Source organism: Mus musculus, chromosome 14 (genome assembly GCF_000001635.26).
Source record: "Mus musculus strain C57BL/6J chromosome 14, GRCm38.p6 C57BL/6J".
In the NCBI taxonomy this organism is placed as follows: domain Eukaryota; kingdom Metazoa; phylum Chordata; class Mammalia; order Rodentia; family Muridae; genus Mus; species Mus musculus.
Genome location: NC_000080.6, coordinates 87,432,591 through 87,453,160, shown reverse-complemented (window position 1 = coordinate 87,453,160; position 20,570 = coordinate 87,432,591). Strand labels below are relative to the sequence as shown.

General features: G+C 39.4%; 1 protein-coding gene and 1 pseudogene across 8 annotated transcripts in view; one reads left to right on the top strand and one right to left on the bottom strand.

Annotated features, from left to right (window-relative positions):
* Positions 1-20,570, bottom strand: part of Tdrd3 (tudor domain containing 3) — a 129,331-nt gene that overhangs the window by 92,348 nt on the left and 16,413 nt on the right. The gene's annotated exons all lie outside the window — the stretch shown is intronic.
* Gm33121 lies at positions 11,471-11,969 on the top strand (annotated as a pseudogene).

Genomic DNA, 20,570 nt, shown 5'->3' with positions numbered 1-20,570 from the left:
GCAGGACACAGAAATCAAGCTGGAAATACAACTTTTTCTATGGTTCTATGGTTTCTATGGTTTACATATAGATGGCCCAAAGCTAGCTATATATATATATATATATATATGTGTGTGTGTGTGTGTGTGTGTGTGTGTGTGTGTGTATACATATGTATATATATATATACATATATATATATATATATATATATAAAAAGAGAGTGTGTGTGTGTGTGTTTAAAGTCCCTCTGAGTATAAGTCCTTGGTGGTAGTCTTAATTTAGTAAACTTCTCTCAATACAACATATATTTCATTTAATAATAAACTATCTTTAGAATTGCTTTTCTCAGTGTTAACTTTTTATGATTTATGTACAAATCGAAGATATTTTTGCTGCTATATTAATCTGTTATAATAATTTTCCTGCATACACATACATTCACAACACATTAAACATTAGTGTCTTTTACATCAAATTTTAGTTTGTTATAAAAATAGACACACTTAAAGTCAAAGAAATCATCATGAAAGTCATAGTACACAAAAGGCCTAACTTCAGAAAAATAGTCTGTAGCAGAAATAAGACAAATGTGCAAAAACTTATTTACAACTAACTAAACACTACAGAGTATCTATTATCCTGAAAAGCTAGTTAAGGAAATACAAAACAATATGGATACTTAAAATTAACAACCTGCTGGTCAACTTTAAGAATTTCAATGGCCAGAGTAAAAGTTCTAGGGGAAATCTTTTACAAAACTATATCTAAGGTAACATTTTAAAGCATTTAAAATTTGGAAACTAAAAATCAAAAGTTGTTGTTGTTAAGGACTGTCTTTGAAGAGCTGACCTAACAGGGATAATTATGAAGACTGCACTACCGGAAAAGACCACAAGATGGCAGCATCGATTCACTAGTAAAATACTGCATTGCTGCTGGAAAGCAAAGCCTCAAATAAACGTACTAAAGCAGGCTAGGACATTTCATTGTTGTTGTCGCTGTTGTTGCTGCCAGGAAATAAAGAGAAAATAAAATGAACTGTTGGAATTTCCGAATTTTTGTTTGATATAAAAATCAAGTTTAGAAGAAACTCCTTTAGTAGACATTCAAAGGTACAACTGATAAAACAAAAAACAGTCCATGAAAAGATACATTTGTTTACTTTGTTTCTACACTTATCCTTTGGAAATGCAGAAATTTATGAATACAGTGTGAGTGTGTGACTGTGTGTGTGTGAGTGTGTTGCATAAGTGCACGTGGGGTTCCAAGGTTGGCATGGGCACACTGTCCTCAAAGCCCACCATAATAGACAGGTACTGTGCTGAGCCTGGAGGCAGCTGCTCTGGTGCTAGCATGTCTGAATGCCAGGGTCACAGGCAGGCAGTCACATCTGCACTGCTTATGTCTGTCTGAGGAAGCCCAGCTCCGGTGCTCAGATCTGTACAGTGAGCACCTAATTGTGTTCTGATGTGTAGTAGCTACAAAGATGCTTTCTTTCTCTTTCTTTCTTTCTTTCTTTCTTTCTTTCTTTCTTTCTTTCTTTCTTTTTTGGGGGGGGGCATATTTTCTTTATTGACATTTCAAATGTTATCCCTTTTCCGGTCCTCCCCACCGCCCCCAGAAACCCCCTATGCTATTCCCCCTCCCCCTGCTTCTATGAGCGTGCTCCCCCACTCACCCACTCACTCCCACCTCCCCGCCCTGGCATTCCCATACAATGGGGCATCAAGCCTTCATAGGACCAAGGACCTCTCCTCCCACTGATATCCAACAAGGCCATCCCCTCCTACATAGACAACTGAAGTCATGGGTCCCACTATGTATACTCTTTGGTTGGTGGTTTAGTCCCTGGGAGCTCTGGGGGTCTGGTTGTTTGATATTGTTCTTCCTATGGGGCTGCAAGCTCCTTCAGTCCTCCTTTCTCTAGCTCCTCCATTGTGGACCCTGTGCTCAGTCCAATGGTTGGCTGTGAGCATCGACCTCTGTATTTATCAGGCTCTGGTAGAGCCTCTCTGATACAGCTAGCTGTATCAGGCTCCTGTCAGCAAGCACTTCTTGACATCTACAATAATGTCTGGGTTTGATGACTGGTGGGGCAGTCTCTAAACTGGTCATACCTTCAGTCTCTACTCCACACTTTTTCTACATATTTCCTCCCAAGATGATTTTGTTCTCCTTCTAAGAAGGATCAAAGTATCCACAATTTGGTCTTCCTTCTTGAGCGTCATTCGGTTTGTGAATTGCATTTTGAGTATTCAATGCAATCACCATCAAATTCCAACTCAATTCTTCATAGACTTAGAAAGAGCAATTTGTAAATTCATTTGGAGTAACAAAAAACCCAGGATAGTGAAAACTATTCTCAACAACAAAAGAAATTTGGGGGAATCACCATCCCTGACCTCAAGCTGTATTAAAGAGCAATAGTGATTAAAAAAAACCTGTATGGTATTGGGACAAAGACAGGCAGGTAGATCAATAGAGTAGAACTGAAGACCCAGATATGAGCCCACACACCTGCAGTCACTTGATCTTGACAAAGGAGCTTGAAGCATCAAGTAGAAAACAGACAGCAACAAATGGTGCTGGTTCAACGGGCAGTCAACATGTAGAAAAATGCAAGTTGATCTATTCTTATCTCCATATACAAAGCTTGATCAAGTCCAAGTGGATCAAGGACCTCCACATAAAACCAGAGGCACTGAAACTAATAGAAGAGAAATTGGGGAAAAGCCTCAAACACATGGGCACAGGGGAAATTTTCCTGAACAGAACACCAATGACTTATGCTCTAAGATCAAAAATAGACAAATGGGATCTCATAAAATGGCAAAGCTTCCGTAAAGCAAAGAATACTGTCAATAAGACAAAACGGCAACAGACTGGGGAAAGATCTTTAACAACCCTACATCCGATAGAGGGCTAATATCCAATATATATACAAAGAACTCAAGAAGTTAAGACTCCAGAGAACCAAATAACCCTATTAAAAAATGGGTACAGAGGTAAACAAAGAATTCTCAACTGAGGAATACTGAGTGGTTGAGAAGTACCTAAAGAAATGTTCAACATCCTTAGTCACCAAGGAGATTCAAATCAAAACAACCCTGAGATTCTACCTCACACAGGTCAGAATGGCTAAGATCAAAAACTCAGGTGACAGCACATGCTGCAGATACTGGAACACTCCTCCATTGCTGGTGGGATTGAAAGCTGGTACAACCACTCTGGAAATCAGTTTAGCGGTTTTTCAGAAAATTGGACAGAGTACTTCCTGAGGACTCAGCTATACCACTCCTGGGCATTTACCCAGAAGATGCTCCAACCGGTAAGAAGGACACATGCTCCACTATGTTCATAGCAGCCTTATTTATAATAGCCAGAAGCTGGAAAAAACCCAGATTCCCCTCAACAGAGGAATGGATACAGAAAATGTGGTACATTATACAATGGAGTACTACTCAGCTATTAAAAAGAATGAATTTATGAAATTCCTAGGGAAATGGATAGAACTAGAAAATATCCTGAGTGAGGTAACCCAGTGAAAAAAGAACACACATGGTATATACTCACTGACAAGTAGATATTAACAACAATGCTTTCAATATTGTTTCAATAATTGTTTCTCTCTGATACCAAAATAAAAATGACATTTGAAGACTAACTATAAAAGATAGGTAACAATACATCATAAAATCATTTCCCTATTTAAAATATTAAAATGCTTTCCATACCGAACCAACCCATGAAGATTCTAAGCCTGGAAGGTTTATTAGAACAGCTGAGCAAATAATAATTTTAAAATATATCCTATAGAAGAATACAAACTGATCCATTCCTATCTCCTTGTACTAAGGTCAAATCTAAGTGGATTAAGGATCTCCACATAAAACCAAAGACACTGAAACTTATTGAGGAGAAAGTAGGGAAAAGCCTCGAAGATAAGGGTACAGGGGAAAAATTCCTGAATAGAACAGCAATGGCTTGTGCTGTAAGATCGAGAATCGACCAATCATAAGATTGCAAAGCTTCTGCAAGGCAAAAGACACCGTCAATAAGACAAAAAGGCCACCAACAGATTGGGAAAGGATCTTTACCTATCCTAAATCAGATAGGGGACTAATATTCAATATATATAATGAACTCAAGAAGGTAGACTCCAGAAAATCAAATAACCCCATTAAAAAATGGGGCTCAGAGCTAAACAAAGAATTCTCACCTGAGGAATACCGAATGGCAGAGAAGCACCTGAAAAAATGTTCAACATCCTTAATCATCAGGGAAATGCAAATCAAAACAACCCTGAGATTCCACCTCACACCAGTCAGAATGGCTAAGATGAAAAATTCAGGTGACAGCAGATGCTGGCGAGGATGTGGAGAAAGGGGAACACTTCTCCATTGTTGGTGGGATTGCAAGCTTGTACAACCACTCTGGAAATCAGTCTGGTGGTTCCTCAGAAAATTGGACATAGTACTACCGGAGGATCCCGCAATACCTCTCCTAGGCATATATCCAGAAGATGCCCCAACTGGTAAGAAGGACACATGCTCCACTATGTTCATAGCAGCCTTATTTATAATAGCCAGAAGCTGGAAAGAACCCAAATGCCCCTCAACAGAGGAATGGATACAGAAAATGTGGTACATCTACACAATGGAGTACTACTCAGCTATTAAAAACAATGAATTTATGAAATTCCTAGCCAAATGGATGGCCCTAGAGGGCATCATCCTGAGTGAGGTAACCCAATCACAAAGGAACTCTCACAATATGTACTCACTGATAAGTGGATATTAGCCCAGAAAATTAGAATACCCAAGATATAAGATACAATTTGCTAAACACATGAAACTGAAGAACAAAGACCAAAGTGTGGACACTTTGCCCCTTCTTAGAAGTGGGAACAAAACACCCATGGAAGGAGTTACAGAGACAAAGTTTGGAGCTGTGACGAAAGGATGGACCATCTAGAGACTGCCATATCCGGGGATCCATCCCATAATCAGCTTCCAAACGCTGACACCATTGCGTACACTAGCAAGATTTTGCTGAAAGGACCCAGATATAGCTGTCTCTTGTGAGACTATGCCGGGGCCTAGGAAACACAGAAGTGGATGCTCACAGGCAGTTATTGGATGGATCACAGGGCCCCCAATGGAGGAACTAGAGAAAGTACCCAAGGAGCTGGGGGGATCTGCAACCCTATAGGTAGAACAACAATATGAACTACCCAGTACTCCCCAGAGCTCCTGTCTCTAGCTGCATATGAATCAGAAGATGGCCTAGTTGGCCATCAGTGGAAAGAGAGGCCAATTGGTTGTGCAAACTTTATCTGCCTCAGTACAGGGGAACACCAGGGCCAAGAAGTGGGAGTGGGTGGGAGGAAAGTAGGTGGGGGAGTGTTGGGGGGACTTTTGGGATAGCATTGGAAATGTAAATGAAATAAATACCTAATAAAAAAATATTTCCTATAAGATTTCATATTTGGTGTATCACAAAAACCACAGTAGTCAAGGTAACTTAACAATGTTCTTCATTTAGTAAACTTTCATAAAATTCAAAGTGTATGCTGGGTATTATTTCTTTCATCAAGGTTATATTTTATGACCTAACTCAATATTTTCATACTTTAATTTAGAGGAAGAGTGTAGCTAGTTTCAATAACCCATCTTTTAATATATGAAATGGTTGCATAGTTCTGTCTCCTTTCTTGACACAAATGTGATATGGCTCCAAAACCATACACTGTCCAAGGCTCGGCTGGAGCTTACTACCCTGTACTTGAAATTGACTTCTGTCTTCCAGCACCCATGACTGCAGAGGCCCTGCCAGGGCCTCAGGAAAGCAAGCCTGCCTGCCTGGGATTAAGCTCAAGGGGACCACAGGTTCAGGGCCCGTTTGCATCTCTGGAGGCAGCATGACAAGTCACCTGTCTGCACTTTAGTGAAGCAGGGCTGTCTGCACTCCACACTTTAACAAGCAGGATCCGTCGGTTTCATCATTTCATGCTTCAATTTATCTCCTACAAAACACAGAAATACTAGAAATACTGATCCGTAAAGTTGTTCTAATAATAAATGAAACAAGAAATACTCAGTACATTGCTGGAAGAAAACAGGCTAAGCAAATACTAATTCTGCTCTGTACTGAGAAGCGTGGTTTCTTAAAGAGCCGGGTTGGTGAGTGTATTTTTGTTTTAAGCCCTGGTGAGGGATATGAGGCTGCTTCACAGCAGCTGATTACGATGTACCTCGTGCTGGGGGGGGGGGGGGGGGGCTCGGTTTTGTACGTGTGTGACATTTGGAATTCTGGGAACGTTTGAGAGGGCATAGTTGCCAGAGCCCTGAGGGGGACCTGGGCATTCTGAGGAGGCTGCTGCTCCTGCTGTGGTTTGTTTCGTGGTCATGAGAGAGGAAGAAACTGGATATCCTGACAAGGAAGCCTGGGCTTACCTGAAGGACCTCTACAGAAAGTTACCTCCCCTCTTACCTTCTTTCTCTCATACCTTGGGTTGGGGGTTGGAAGGTGTGTCGTGAACACGCTTGGCCCATGGGAAGTGTACTGTTAGGAGGTGTGGCCTTGTTGGAGGAAGTGTGTCACTGTGTAGGCAGGTTTTGAGGTCTCCTAGTGCTTAAGCTCCGCCCAGTGCAGAAGAGAACCTCCTCTTAGCTGTCTTCCAGAAACAGTCTCCTTCTGGCTTCTTTCAGATCAAGATGGAGAACTCTCTACTCCTCCAACACCACACCATGTTAGCCTGCACACTGCCATGTTTCCTGTCGTGATGATAAACTATGAAATTCTGAAAATGTAAGCCAGCCCCAATTAAATATTTTCTTTTATAAGAGTTGCTTTGGTCATGGTTTAACTTCACAACAAAACAAAACAAAAACACCTAAGACAGAAGGAATTGGGGTTGAAAGGGTGATGGATATAAAAACCCAGTGAAGTTGCACAAAGACAGCAGGACCGCACTCTTCCAAGTCCAATACCACTCTTTATTTTGGAAAATATTTTCAAAATTTGACACATAAGGATTATTTTTAATGAGGAAAAAAATGCCAAACAGTGAAGGGAATTTCTTCAAAGGTTACTACTAAAAACTAAAAAGTGTACACCTTTCTCTGTACATGTCTGAGCGACAACTTGCTTAGATTCTTCTCACATTCAGGCCACTGAGAACTGAAGAAATGTCAGCTACATGGAAGTTATTAGGTATTTGTGTAAGTCTTTCAACGTATTTATTATTTTCCTATATTATATGTACAGTGCTTTTGCCTCCACATATGTCTGTGCAAAACAGGTGTGCAGAGTCTAGAAATGCCAGAAGAAGGTGTCATGCCCTAGACCTGGCATACAGTTTTGAGCTACCATGTGGGTGCTGGAAACCCAATCCCAGTTTTCTGGAGAACAGCAAGTCCTCCTTACCAACGCATCCTTCAGTGCCTCTTTCAACTTCTTAGATATGGAGGGGTGCGTGGGGGTTGTATCTCTGTTGGTTTTCTTACTCCCACAATCTGACTCTCAACTCACTATGTACACCAGGTCGGCCTCAAACTCACAACCAGCCTGGTTCAGCCTCTCAAGCTAATAACTAGAAAACCACTTAGTCTGCTAGAAACAACTATTTCTGCCCTAATTTCCTATATAAAGTACATGAATCATAATTCTGCTCAGTCTATCATTTATGGCAGTAATTATGGCAAGATATAGATAGTAAGCAATGTCTAAAATTTTATAGTAAAGGAAAACTGGGTATTGCACAGTTTACATTTACAATTTATTTAGATTCATACTATTCATCAAACATTTTAGAACTGAAAATCTGCTACTCAAATCATTATGGGCAATTCTAAACATCTATTTAAATTTACCACAGACATTCATATAATCTATCTAATAACATAGCAATTCCCCCATAGAAGACTTATGTAAAAAAAAAAAAAGAAAGAAGCACAAGATTAAATTCAAAAAGGGAACTTACTTAAGTACAATATGTGAAATACATGTATAACTATTTTCAAATTTAATTTCTTTAAAATGTACCTTAATATAAAATATTCATGTTGACTAAATTTCTAAAGTCAAAATGCTACAAATAATTTAATGTTTCAAAATTTATTTTAAAATAGAATTTGACAATCTCCATTTATCTTTTTGTAGAAATAAATGAACAGTGGTCCACAAAAATAGACAAGCATGTTCTATGTAGTCTTTGGAAAATGTGTCTTAATTTACTTGAAAACACAAAAGCTTTCACTGATGGTAGCAAGAACCATGAAACCAGCAGGGCCTGGTGGCACACACGATGAATCCACACTACCGCCCTGGGGCTCTATGCACTGGAGTCTAGCCCGACTCACAGGGTGAAACCCTGTCTCAAAAAGATACCAGGAAGAGGAGAAAAGAAACCATCCATTCACCCCAGATTGTCCAGGGGCTCTCTAACTCTAACTAAGAAAAAAGGCAGAGAAGCAGAGGGTCCTCGGACACAGGAACAAGACACAGAAGAACAAACAGCCAATCACACAGCACCACAGCAAGTGCCCAGAGCTGGGAGGCCTCGCCACCCACCGCGCCCCCTTCCTGTCATCTCTGAGCAGCTCCAGAGCTCCAGAGCTCCAGAGCTCCAGAGCTCCAGAGCAGCTCTGGAGACCCTTCATCTCAGACATGTGGCCACCAGAACTGGTACAAAATTACTGTTGCAATAGATAGTCACAAACCAGTAGACTACATGATTTAATATGTCCATATAAATTTAACTGTGGGGAAAGTACTGATTCAATTAAATTTTAAGAATCAAGATCAGGCTGGTGAGATGGCTCAGTGGGTAAGAGCACCCGACTGCTCTTCCGAAGGTCCAGAGTTCAAATCCCAGAAACCACATGGTGGCTCACAACCATCCATAACGAGATCTGACTCCCTCTTCTGGAGTGTCTTAAGACAGCTACAATGTACTTACATATAATAAATAAATAAATAAATAAATAAATAAATAAATAAATAAATAAATAAATAAATAAATAAATAAATAAATAGAATCAAGATCACCCCTTAGGATTTATTAGGGCTATTTTCTATTCAGTGTAAAATGCCTTATTGCTTCAAGTGTTCAATAAACTTGGCTGGTAGGTGTAAGCATATAAATAATTTAATTTTTATTTTACTGGAATGTACAATTGAGAGACTTTAAAGTTTAAAAGTCTTTGGATTTTAAAAGAAATTGGCTATTTTAAAGGACCTGAAATTTTAATGTATTTGAATTTGTAAAGACTGTCGGACTTTAAAAGTTATTTAAGTTTTTAACATGAGATCTTGGGGATAAATAAGAAAGGAAAGATTGCAGCTTAACTGTGATGTGCTTCTGTGTCAAGTTGACAAACGGTCAGTTGCACTTGCTGGTTTTGTGTGTCACCTCAGCACAAGTCATCAGAGGAAGGCGCTTCGGTTGATGTAAGGCCTCCATGAGATCCAGCTGTAGGACACTTTCTCAATTAGTGATCAATAGGGAAGTGGTCAGCTCGTGATGGGTGGTGCCATCCCTGGGTTCTATAAGGTGGCAGGCGAGCAGGCCAGGAGAAGCCAGCCAATAAGCAGCACCCCTCCATGGCCTCTGCATCAGCTCCTGCCTCCAGGTTCCTGCCCTGCTGCAGCTCCTGTCCTGACTTCCTTCAGTGATGACTAGCAATGTGGAAATGTGAGCTAAATAAACTCATTCCTCCCCAGCTTTTTTTCAGGCATGGTTTTTGTCACAGAAATAGAAACCCTAATGAAGACAGATAATACAGAAGGCAAATAGTAGACAGGAAAGGCTAAAGGGGACAGGAGGAGAAGGAACAGGGCAGTGGCAGGAATGTTTACCAAGTATACCTGTAAAAAATTAAATGGATAAATGAAATTTAAAAATAAAATAAAATGAATCCCTATAAATTTTTTAAAGTGGGAGGAGGGTGGCGTTGGAAAACAAAGATGTATTTCAGGAAGCTGAATGGGGGAGAGGGAAGGGAAATATAGAACCATTAAAATCTTTATTCTTACAATGTTTCATTTTGTTAGCAAATTTTACTTCAATATATTACACTTTAAGTGGATACAGTGAGCTAATATAACTTCAAAATTAAAAATTAACTCCTTCAGGGTTAGCTATAAACAGTTTCTGAGGCTGCAAACTACTTGGACTTGTTAAACAATGCTATTACTGTAAAAACATCATAAAATGCATTTGTAGAGACCTGGGTTATATACCTACTACACAACTATGTTATTCAGTATGTGGTTATATTTAGTGTGTGTATAAAATCGTGTGTGTGTGTGTGTGTGTGTGTGTGTGTGTGTGTGCGCACGCACTCGCCCACAGAGGTGGATGAGGCACTGAAAAGTCGATTGCTACAGGTTGAATTTCAAAATGTTTAATTCTGCTCTAGTGCAATCCACGTGACATATCTCTCTATTAGAAAGTCCTAGGGCACATTAGGAACAAGACAAAAGATTAAATTAAGCAACGAAAAAGTAGTGTAAATGGTAGGCAAGATATATGAGATATATGAGATAGAGGAGGAGGATGACTCTTCAACACAATAACTGTCTTACAATAATAGGATACCATAAAATAATAAATAGTAAATACACAAAAACAAAACCATGTATCATTACCAACTATCCATTATTTAGCAGTATATATAACTGTATGGGCCACAAACTTGTAACTTAGCAACATAGCAGGTTTGATGACAACAGACAAATGTACTGCAAAGCAGCATGACTTTCACAATAGCCTTGATATCATAAATCAACAGGAACCTTTCACAAGGACACCATCAATTATACAGTCTGCCATTGACCAAACTCTAAATGAGATGACCAAAAGCATGTATGAGAACCTGAACAACCCCGAGTCCTACACTCACATAACAATCCCAGGAAGGGAAGAGGGAAGTTATAGAGAGGAGATGGGCAGAGTAGAGAGTAACAGTACCTCCCAGGGCTTTAAGCAGTTACTAGTGGTATTGCAAGAACCCAGTGAAAGGCAAGTTCTCAGCACAATAAAGGGAAAGAGAGGAGGGGTACTTAGGCTCCTAGCTGGATTTTCAGAACACAGAGAAAATTCTACAAGCAGCAAAAACTACTCAATAGAAAAAAAGGCTGGGAATCGCATGGCGTTGTCCTGCCTTGGGTCCAAGACAGAGCTCCAGTACAGACTCAGTCACACCCCTCTTGTCATCTCATAAAGGAAGGGGTCAGAGGGAAGTACAGCGGGAGGCAGGAGGAAACTGCAAGGAAATGGTAAATCCTACAACTCTATACATTCATGACAGATACAAAAACTATCAGACAAATCATACAGTAGTGCAAAATTCCTCGTAATAAAACACAAGAAACCAGAGTTGCCTAAGGTAATTTTAGCTGGATCACTTCTTAGAAAAGACTGGAAAAAAACACTTGAATTGTATTTGAGCACTCCGCCGGGGGTCGGTGAAGTATCCCAAGATGGCTGGGCATAAACTTGCTCTAAAAACCATTGATTGGGATCTTTTGTGTAGATCACACCCCCAAACCAGAAGGCAACTGGAAATGCCCTGAAGTCCTGGAATGAGACCTTCCACCCCAGGTCGGCTAGTCTGTCTGAGAAACCACCTGCGATTGACTGGGCTTTCTACAGGGCCAATGTGGCCAAGCCTGGCTTGGTGGATGATTTTGAAAGCAGTATAATGCCCTGAAGATCCCTGTGCCTGAGGATAAACACACAGCCCTGGTGGACAGGAGGAAGAGGAGGATGTGGAGAGCTGTGCTGAGTTTGTGTCTGGACCTCAGCTCAGGACCCAGGAGTGTGAGAAGCAGCTGGAGAAAACGAGGAACACAATTCCCTTTGACCAGCTGACCAGTGATGACTGGAATGAGATCTTCCCAGAAGCCAAGCTGGACAAGAAGAAGTACCCGTACTGGCCCCACCAGCCCATGGAGAACCCATGAAGCAGCCTGGGACGGAGCCCTGGCCTGTATTTCATTTAAATAAACCAGTACTATTCTATATTTTATTTAATAAATTTATTTGGCAACAGAATTTAGCATTTTACAAGGTAGAAAGTTTACATAAAATTTTTCTATACCCTTTGACTTTTTAATCATTTATAAAAATATTAAAACACACATATGCTAGCACCTGTCCCTGGGAGACTACTCCTAATATCTTTATGTTCTTTCAAATGAATGAATGGCTAGTAATTTCTAACTACTTACTACAAAGCCCTGATGAAGATTAGCTTATTTCTATGATCAAGGCACAAAGTTTATGAAACACTATATTTGGCCACTTAAAACAATTTAAACAGAAACATTATTCATAAGTACTAATCTACATTTTATATAAATTACTATATTCACATTGAGAATATAACATATTAAATTCTTTATACCTACATATAATTTATGTGTCTGGAAAAAAACAAATAAAATAACTAACACCCACAAGAAGAATTTGTCTTTTCTAAGTATTTTTAAAGTTCAAAGTCTGAACAATAAGATAACTACCTTAGAGTAAAAATTATTTAGAAAAAAACCTAAAATATAAAAAATACTATGCTAAATGCCAAATAAAAATGTGAAGAACTGCAGATAACTAAGAAGATGCTAATTTTTATATGGCTTGCTAGCTAGAGCACAATAATTTTCCATCAGAAAAATAAGAGTGCTGGCTACAAGACCACATGGGTCCCTTCTCACCAGCTCTGTGACACAATGAACAAGGTGAACATTCAAAGACTTTAAGCTAGGTTTACCACTCAAGTAAAAGCAGCCACATCAATATTCTACTTTAAATGTAAAAAATTATAGAATGTAAGGAAATTTCAAGAACAATTAAATTCTAGTAGAAGATGACTACTAGATTAGTGATGACCAGTCACTAATTTTTAAAGATGATGTTTTTGCCACTATAAGAGAGAAAGCTCTTTTAAAAAAAAAATCCGCAATAGTTGGAAGAGAAATCCTTTTACCACTTCAGACTCTGGTTGCAAATGAGTGTAAAAGACCCTGTCTCTCCCATTCTTCATACATTTCTAGACACTCCAAACCTTCAAATACCAAAAACAAGTTAGGGGAACTAAAAAGTCCTTCTAGGCACTCAAGAACTTGAGCAGTCATCGGTGGAGTGGCCCTTAGGAAACCCACAAGAAACCTAAGAAGCACATGACAGGGTTGAAAGAGATCCCTAGGCACAAAAAAAGCCTAATTCTCAAGCAGCAGGGGAGGAAAACTCAGAGATAAGGATCACCCACATTTTCAAAGCTGGCAGCTGAGCTCTCAAGACAAAGCCTCCCTCTGATGGTTTCAGGCTTAGCACAGGTCTCATGGGGGGTGGGGGGGGGAGTTAAGGCTCCAAACTCAACGCATCTGCAACCAGTAATGATTTGGCTCCAGCTAATACAAAGGAGCTGAACAAACAGTAAATAAATACAAAGCCCTTTATAACAAAACACATCACTGTCACACCTCTGCAGAAAACAAACGACAAGGACCAAGACTTACAGTGCTGACAGCACAAATGAGCATGACCAAGAGATAAGAAATAAGCAATCCCTAACTTCCCATTAGAAAGAATTCATTTCAGGAGAAAGTAAAATCATATCAATAAGATACTGCAAAGAGTCCATCTACAATCTGTAGAGGACCACAATAAGGAATGTATTTTTAGGTATGAAAATACAATCAGTGAGAGATTCCTAGGTAAATGATAGGAGATTTACTAGTAGCAGACTCAGTACAAAGAATGAAAGAACTTATTCAGCTCAGCAAATTACATGATGAGCTCAGACACGAAGGAAAGAATTAAAAGCACTTGAAAAAGGAAATGCAGAGATAGAAAACTTTTCACTTAGAAATATATAAGAGAATTTTAAACTACCATTACATCATACATTACACACAAATTTAAGACTTTAGAATATTTCAGGCAAAGTCAAAATATTATAAAGGTCTTATATATCTACTAGATATGAGAAATATTGTTAAACAATGGCAGGACAATGGACAGAAATAGATAAATAACATTATATTGAAAAGTCCTTACACTGTTCATGAAGTGTCATTACTTTAAACAGACCTTGACGACTTAAAACCGTGATATACAAGGTAAAGGAGCAACGACTTAAAAAGACAGGTCAGAAAAGACAAGGAAAAGCAAGGTAGAAAGCATGAGATGATAAAGAGAACCACAAAAACAAAATAGTAAGAGATTACGCTAACAGAATTAGCCATGATATTTAGCGAGATGACAATCAGACACAGGTAATTTTCCTAAATAATGATTTATACATTCTAGGTTTCCACCTACTAAACACAAGAAGTCGGGCAAAAGAACTGAGAAAAGTTCCTCATACTCCAGTTTTTCAGCTACCAATGCATTAAGGGTCTCAGGCAAACTGAAAGGAGCACACTAGGAGTGAGGCCAAGCTTTGCGGCAGCCAGGGAAACCAGCAGCTTGTCTGCCTCCCGCTCCTGTGTTGAAACTCTACTCCTGGTGTGCTGGCATTTGTACACAGGGCTTTTGGAAGTTACTTAGCTCATGGGGGTGGAACCCTCCTGATGCGACTGATGCCATTAGACACACTGCACGTGTTCTCTTCTCCCTGTCCTCTGATATGTAAGGGTACATTAAGGAGTCCACTTGCAACCCAGGAAGAGGCTCCCCACCGGGCACTAACTCCACCACATGGCTCTTGTAGGTCCCAGACTCCAGAAATTTGAGAAATAAATTTCTATTACTCAAGCTCTCTAGTATAATGAATTTTCTATTATAAACTCTGTAACAATGTGTGTGTGTGTGTGTGTGTGTGTGTTTAACCAGAATCCTTTGCCACACTTGTGAGAAAGAAAATTTGTCACATAAAACCTTTCGGCAAGAATTCCAAGTAGCTGGCAGCTTGCAGACGCGCCCAGGTGATTCCCCCTCACCCAGTTAGCCCCCTTTTCTGATTTCTGAGAAAGTACATCCCATCACTCCCTCAACTCCTACTTCTTATTTTATTCAGTTTAGAATCATTTTTCTTTCTTTGTGTGTGAACTGTCCTTACATGTTTTCCTGATTTCTTGCTAAGCTTTTGTTCATCCGTCCCTTCCTTTTGAAAGATTCTTTATATATTAGAGCTAAGAAAAAGTCAGACTAAAAAAAAGAAAAACCACAGCACACGCTCTGTGAAGACTCACACATAAGAGAGTCAATGCTAGCTGCTCTCTAACTTTAGTGATATTTCTTAAGTAACACGTGAATGAAGCTGTAATTAAAACATGCTTCAGCAATAATTATAAAATATTTTTTCTCTAAGAGTGACTTTGCCTTTTTGGCAGCTGTTTGGCTGGGCTGGAGAGATGGCTCAGCTGTGAGGGTACATATATACCTGTACCTGCATATGTACCTTTTTATATGGATCCTAGGAATCTGAATTTAAGTCACTTCATTTACTGGGCTATCTCCACCCCCATTTTCTTGAAAGCCTTTACACTTTAAGGTATCTATTGCTGAGTCATAATGAAGTCCTAAAATGGGTTGCTTCTAACTTAAAATGAGGCCACGCTAAATCTTAATGGGCCACTTTTGAGGCATCCAATAAAGTTAATTGTTAAGCAAAACACATGAAGAAATAGCACTGCTACCAAAAGCAAAGGCATTATCCATTAATTTTATTTTTGAATAGGAGTCAAAAACATGGAATGTCTCGCAGAATTCATTTTCCTTAAGAAAACCTCAATCAAATTTATCTCAAAAATAAAAAGGTTTTATTTAAATTATCCTTAATTTACAATGTATCTCTTAAACTCTGAAATAAAAGCCAAAGTGATATTTATAAGAACAACTGATCTGACCTTCTTATGGGAACTATTTAACACTTTCAGAGGGTCACTAAACCAGACTGGTTGCCACTGAATCCATAAAGTATTCATTCAAAGTCCGGACATTTGAGGAAAGAAAATAATTTTATATTTTTCTGATATTTCACAATTTTATACATAATTATAATTCTTATAAAATTATTCTACAAATGTCTCATATTCATTGCATTGGTCTGTGTCTTCAGTCCATATAGAAAGCATTTAGGGGTTTCATTCAGGGGTTTAGTCCATTGTCAACATGGGGGCATGGAGGCAGACATGGTACTTGAAATGTAGCTGAGAGTTCTACATCCAAATTGGAAGGCAACAGACAGAGAAAAACACTGGGTCTATCTTGTACATTTGAAACCCCAGAGCCCACCCCCAGTGGCACACTTCCTCCAGCAAGGCCACACCTACTCCAGCAAGGCCACACCTCCTAATCCCTATCAAGTAACACCACTGCCTAAGAATGAAGTATTTAAATATATGAGCCTATGGGGTCCATTAGTCAAACCGCATTTCCCTCCCTGCCCCTAAAGGCCTGAAGTCATATCATAATGCAGAATCGCATCAGTCCAACTTCAAAAAATCCCAACAGCCTATCACACTCTCAACACTGTTTAAAAGTCCAAAGTTCAAAGTCTCTTCTAAGACTCAAGGCAATCTCTTACCTCTAACCCTTGTAAAAATCAAACTGAAGCAGATTACATCCTTCCAACATACAATGGCAGAGGGTGCATAGGGATGGGAGCCTAGTGAGGAAATACTAAACCAAAGCAAGGCCCAAACCCAGCCAACAGCAAACTCTGTATTTCCACGTCTGATGTCACCAGAGGGCTCGTCAGACCTTCTACTCCTGCAACAACACACTTCTTCCCCTGGGCTGGTTCGACTCCCTGAAGTAGAAATTTCTGGTTTCTTTAGAAACTCAGTTGTATCACATGATATTTTGCTGGAAGCTGTCTAGTGAGCGGATGTTCTGCTGAAGCAGACGTGAGAAGGCATGTGATATTTTGAGAAGGCATGTGATATTTTGAGAAGGCATGTGATATTTTGCTGGAGCGATGCTTGAGAGGGTGCATGATGTTTGGATAGAATATAAGTAGAATCTGGCAGACAGTGACAGGACACTCTTCATTGCTACACCTTGCAATGCTTTGCTGGTCTTCATATAGAGAAATGCCCCGAAGAACTTCCCGTTGAATTCTGGATGATTCTTGTTGCTTCCACTGGGGCTCACGAGGATTTGGCTGAGCCTTGTGGTTTCTGCTGGATGGAGCAGGTGCTACTGTTTCACGTTTGGAGTTTGTTATTAGACTGGACTTCTGGTAAACTGACGATGAAGAGTAAAATCACCCCAAAGAATTACTTCTGAACAGGTTCCCACCCCTTTTTTTCCTATGAACCTTCTTCTTCCCTACCTCTGCTCAGTGAGCAAAAAGAGAGGTACAAGTGTTCTAGAACCTAAAATAAAATAGGTTTAGAAAAGTCTAAGTCTACAACTTCTTGTTAGAAGCTTCCCTCAGCAGGTATTCCAGGGCTCTGGCATCTCCAACATCTTTGGAACTCCAAGGCAATCCGGGTTTTAGCTTCACTTAAAGGCCTCTCTAGGACACCCCTGATACATGCCTGGCCCTAGTGGCTTTCCTTAATCACAGAAGGAGATTCCATAATCCACTTCTTATATCCTTGATCCTTGATTCACGAGCCAGAACCATGCGGCTGCCAAGTTCTGTAGCTTTGCTGGGGATGGAACATGGCCCTTATTCAAATACATTTTCACCAGCTTTCTTTTTCAAGGGTTTCCTTCACTGCCTAAGCTCGGTTGTCCTGAAACATGCTTTGTAGAACAGGCTACTCTTGAACAGCCTCCCAAGTGCTGGGATTAAAGGTCTGTGGCACCACACCTGGCCCTAAGTTTTCTTTAAGTCCTTTTCATGAATTGGAAGCTTTGCTGTGTGGGGTCTTGCCCTAGGGTTAGTGTCAGGCTTTTTAGTCTGTTCATCTCCATGAATACAGGACTTAGCATCATTACACTTCTTGGTGGCTCTTTTCTCCTCAAACTGTACATTTTCTACTTTTCCTTGCTCCACTTGCAACTTTTCATTTAAAGATCTGCAAAGACTTGCTACTAATAACCAGTTGGCACAGACACTACTAGGCTATTTGAAATCTCCTCTACTAACACTGTTAAACCAAAACTCTTCAATTGAGCCTCAGGCAGTCTTTTCTTTCTTTCTTTCTTTCTTTCTTTCTTTCTTTTTTTTTTTTTTTTTTTTTTTTGGACAAGGGCAAAAAGCAGTCACATTATTTGCCAAACATCACAAGAACAGTCTCTACGCCACAAAATAAAATTCTTCTCCTCTGAAACACCTTAAGCCAGGCCATCATGATACACATTGCTCTTAGTACCACTGACTACCCTGCTTCTGCTAGTATGGCCAATTAAGCCCCACTTAAAGCATTTAACTGTTTCCATAATCCAAAACCAGTTCCAAAGAGCACATATTCCACCAACAAGAAGCATGGTCAGGCCTGTCACAGCAATAACCTACTCTTGGTACCAATCTCTGTCTAGTCAATGGTCTCCTACTACAAAACACCATGACCACAGCAACTCTTATAAAGGAAAGCATTTAACTGGGCTTGCTTACGGTAAGAGGTTTAGTCTATTGTCATCCTGTTTGAAGCATGATGGCATTCAGGCAGACATGCTGCTGGCATGTAGGTTACAGTCCTACATCCAAAGTAAAAGGTAACAGGCAGAATAAAGCACTGGGCCTGGCTTCAGTATTTGAAACCTGAAAGCCCACCCCAGCGACACACTTCCTCCAATAAAGCCACACCTACTCTAACAAGGCCACACCTCCTAATCCCTGTGAAGTAGGCTCACTCTCTAATGACCAAGCATTCAAGTATATGACGCTATGGAAGCGATTCAAACCACCCACAGGCTGCTTAAGTTAGTACATTCAGGACCTAGCTTCCCAGTAATAGTATCTGCCTACTACTGATTCCATTTATTAAAGGGATAAGTATGCTTTTTATCACTGGGTTATTTTCAGCCTCAATACATGAACTGCCTTTACTGTAAACATTTAAGAAGCAGTACTATAATTTCTATAATCAGAATGATATTAAAAATTCAAATTGTGTAATGAATTCCAGTGACTAGATCTCTACAAGTTAAAACTAGTGATTCTGGAAATTTGAGAGTCATATCTTAAAAAAAAAACAAGGATGTTACAAGTAAGCTGGTCCTTAAACCCTACTACAAAACATCATCAACCTTTAACAGATCAAAAACATTAATTTTCCTTGGATTCAATTTCAAATAAGCATTTTGATGATCTCAAGTAAGGTAAACTTAAATATGATAGATTACCAAATATGTTTAACTGTTCCAACAAATTTTATTCGGGATTAGTGATTGGGAGTTCTCTTAATTGTTTTTAATTTTGTTTTATTCCTGGATGACCTGGAACTTTCTATGTAGACCAAGCTGGTCTGGAACTGGCAGTGACCAGTTTACCTCTGCCTCTACATCCTGAGTGCTAGTACTAAAGGCACAGGCTATTGTACCTGGCGAGGACTGCTGTTTTAATTTTTTTTCCAAGCTCTCACACACACTTTTTCCTGTATTAAAAAGCTCTAATTCAATGGTCACATTGACGGCCCTAGTTAAACTAAATGGAACACAAGCAATCCAAAAGCCATTAATCTCAAAAAGGAATGCACAGGGAAGGAGGTGCACTGGAGGAATGTAGGGAAGGAGACGTGGGGAATGAGTAATCAGAATGCATTACGTACATGTATAAAATTGTCAAAAAACAGATTTAATTTTAAATTTTTCTCTTAAAAAAAAAAGCATGTATTTCAGCAAAACAAAATCCCCTCTATTTTAGGCATTCTAAACCATGTGAAGTTGTTCCTTTGAAATCTAAAAGTAAAGGCAATGCAAGATTTATATCTGCCCCAGGGCACAATGGAAAAGCTCTATTGAAATCAGTAGACCATTTCACAAAGGCCACTGACAAATCTGCATCTGACAAAGTACTTGCATTTTCCAATCAAATACTAGAGGTTGACTAATTTGTCCTCACCCCTCCTGTCACTAAGCTAAGAACAATGGTCGTGATGGTTTCCCCATACTGTGTCTGACTAATTCTGGAATAAGGGGCATGCACTACCTGGTCCCATCTCTGTATTTTCTCACAATGGAGTAATGCATCTATGCCACTAATTACAAATTAGTCACAGAAGACACCAGCAAACTTTACGGTAAAGAGCTACAAAGTACAAACTATGGACTTTATAAGCCATCTTATTTGTTACGAATACTTAACTCTTCCTCTGTAGCATAAAATGAGACATGGACATGGGTACGTTAATTCTTATGGATGTGTCTAAATAAAACTTTATTGACAAAACTAGGCAGCAAGCTAGATTTGGAACTTTGACCATGTTTTCTGATTCCATATTTCAGGTACAATTATATAATCTCCTTTTCCTATAAAGATAGTCTTTCTCATTCAAAAAGTTTTCTTTTAAAAAATTAACCCTGTTCCATAAATTTTCATGTCACATAACTGGTTCCACACAGTTCATTTTGGGGGAACAGAATCCCATTACTCAGAGGAAACCAAAGCTTACAAAAATAAAATAAAAATACTTATTAATGCAACATTTCAATGAAAATATGAAATCACCTTCCTTCACG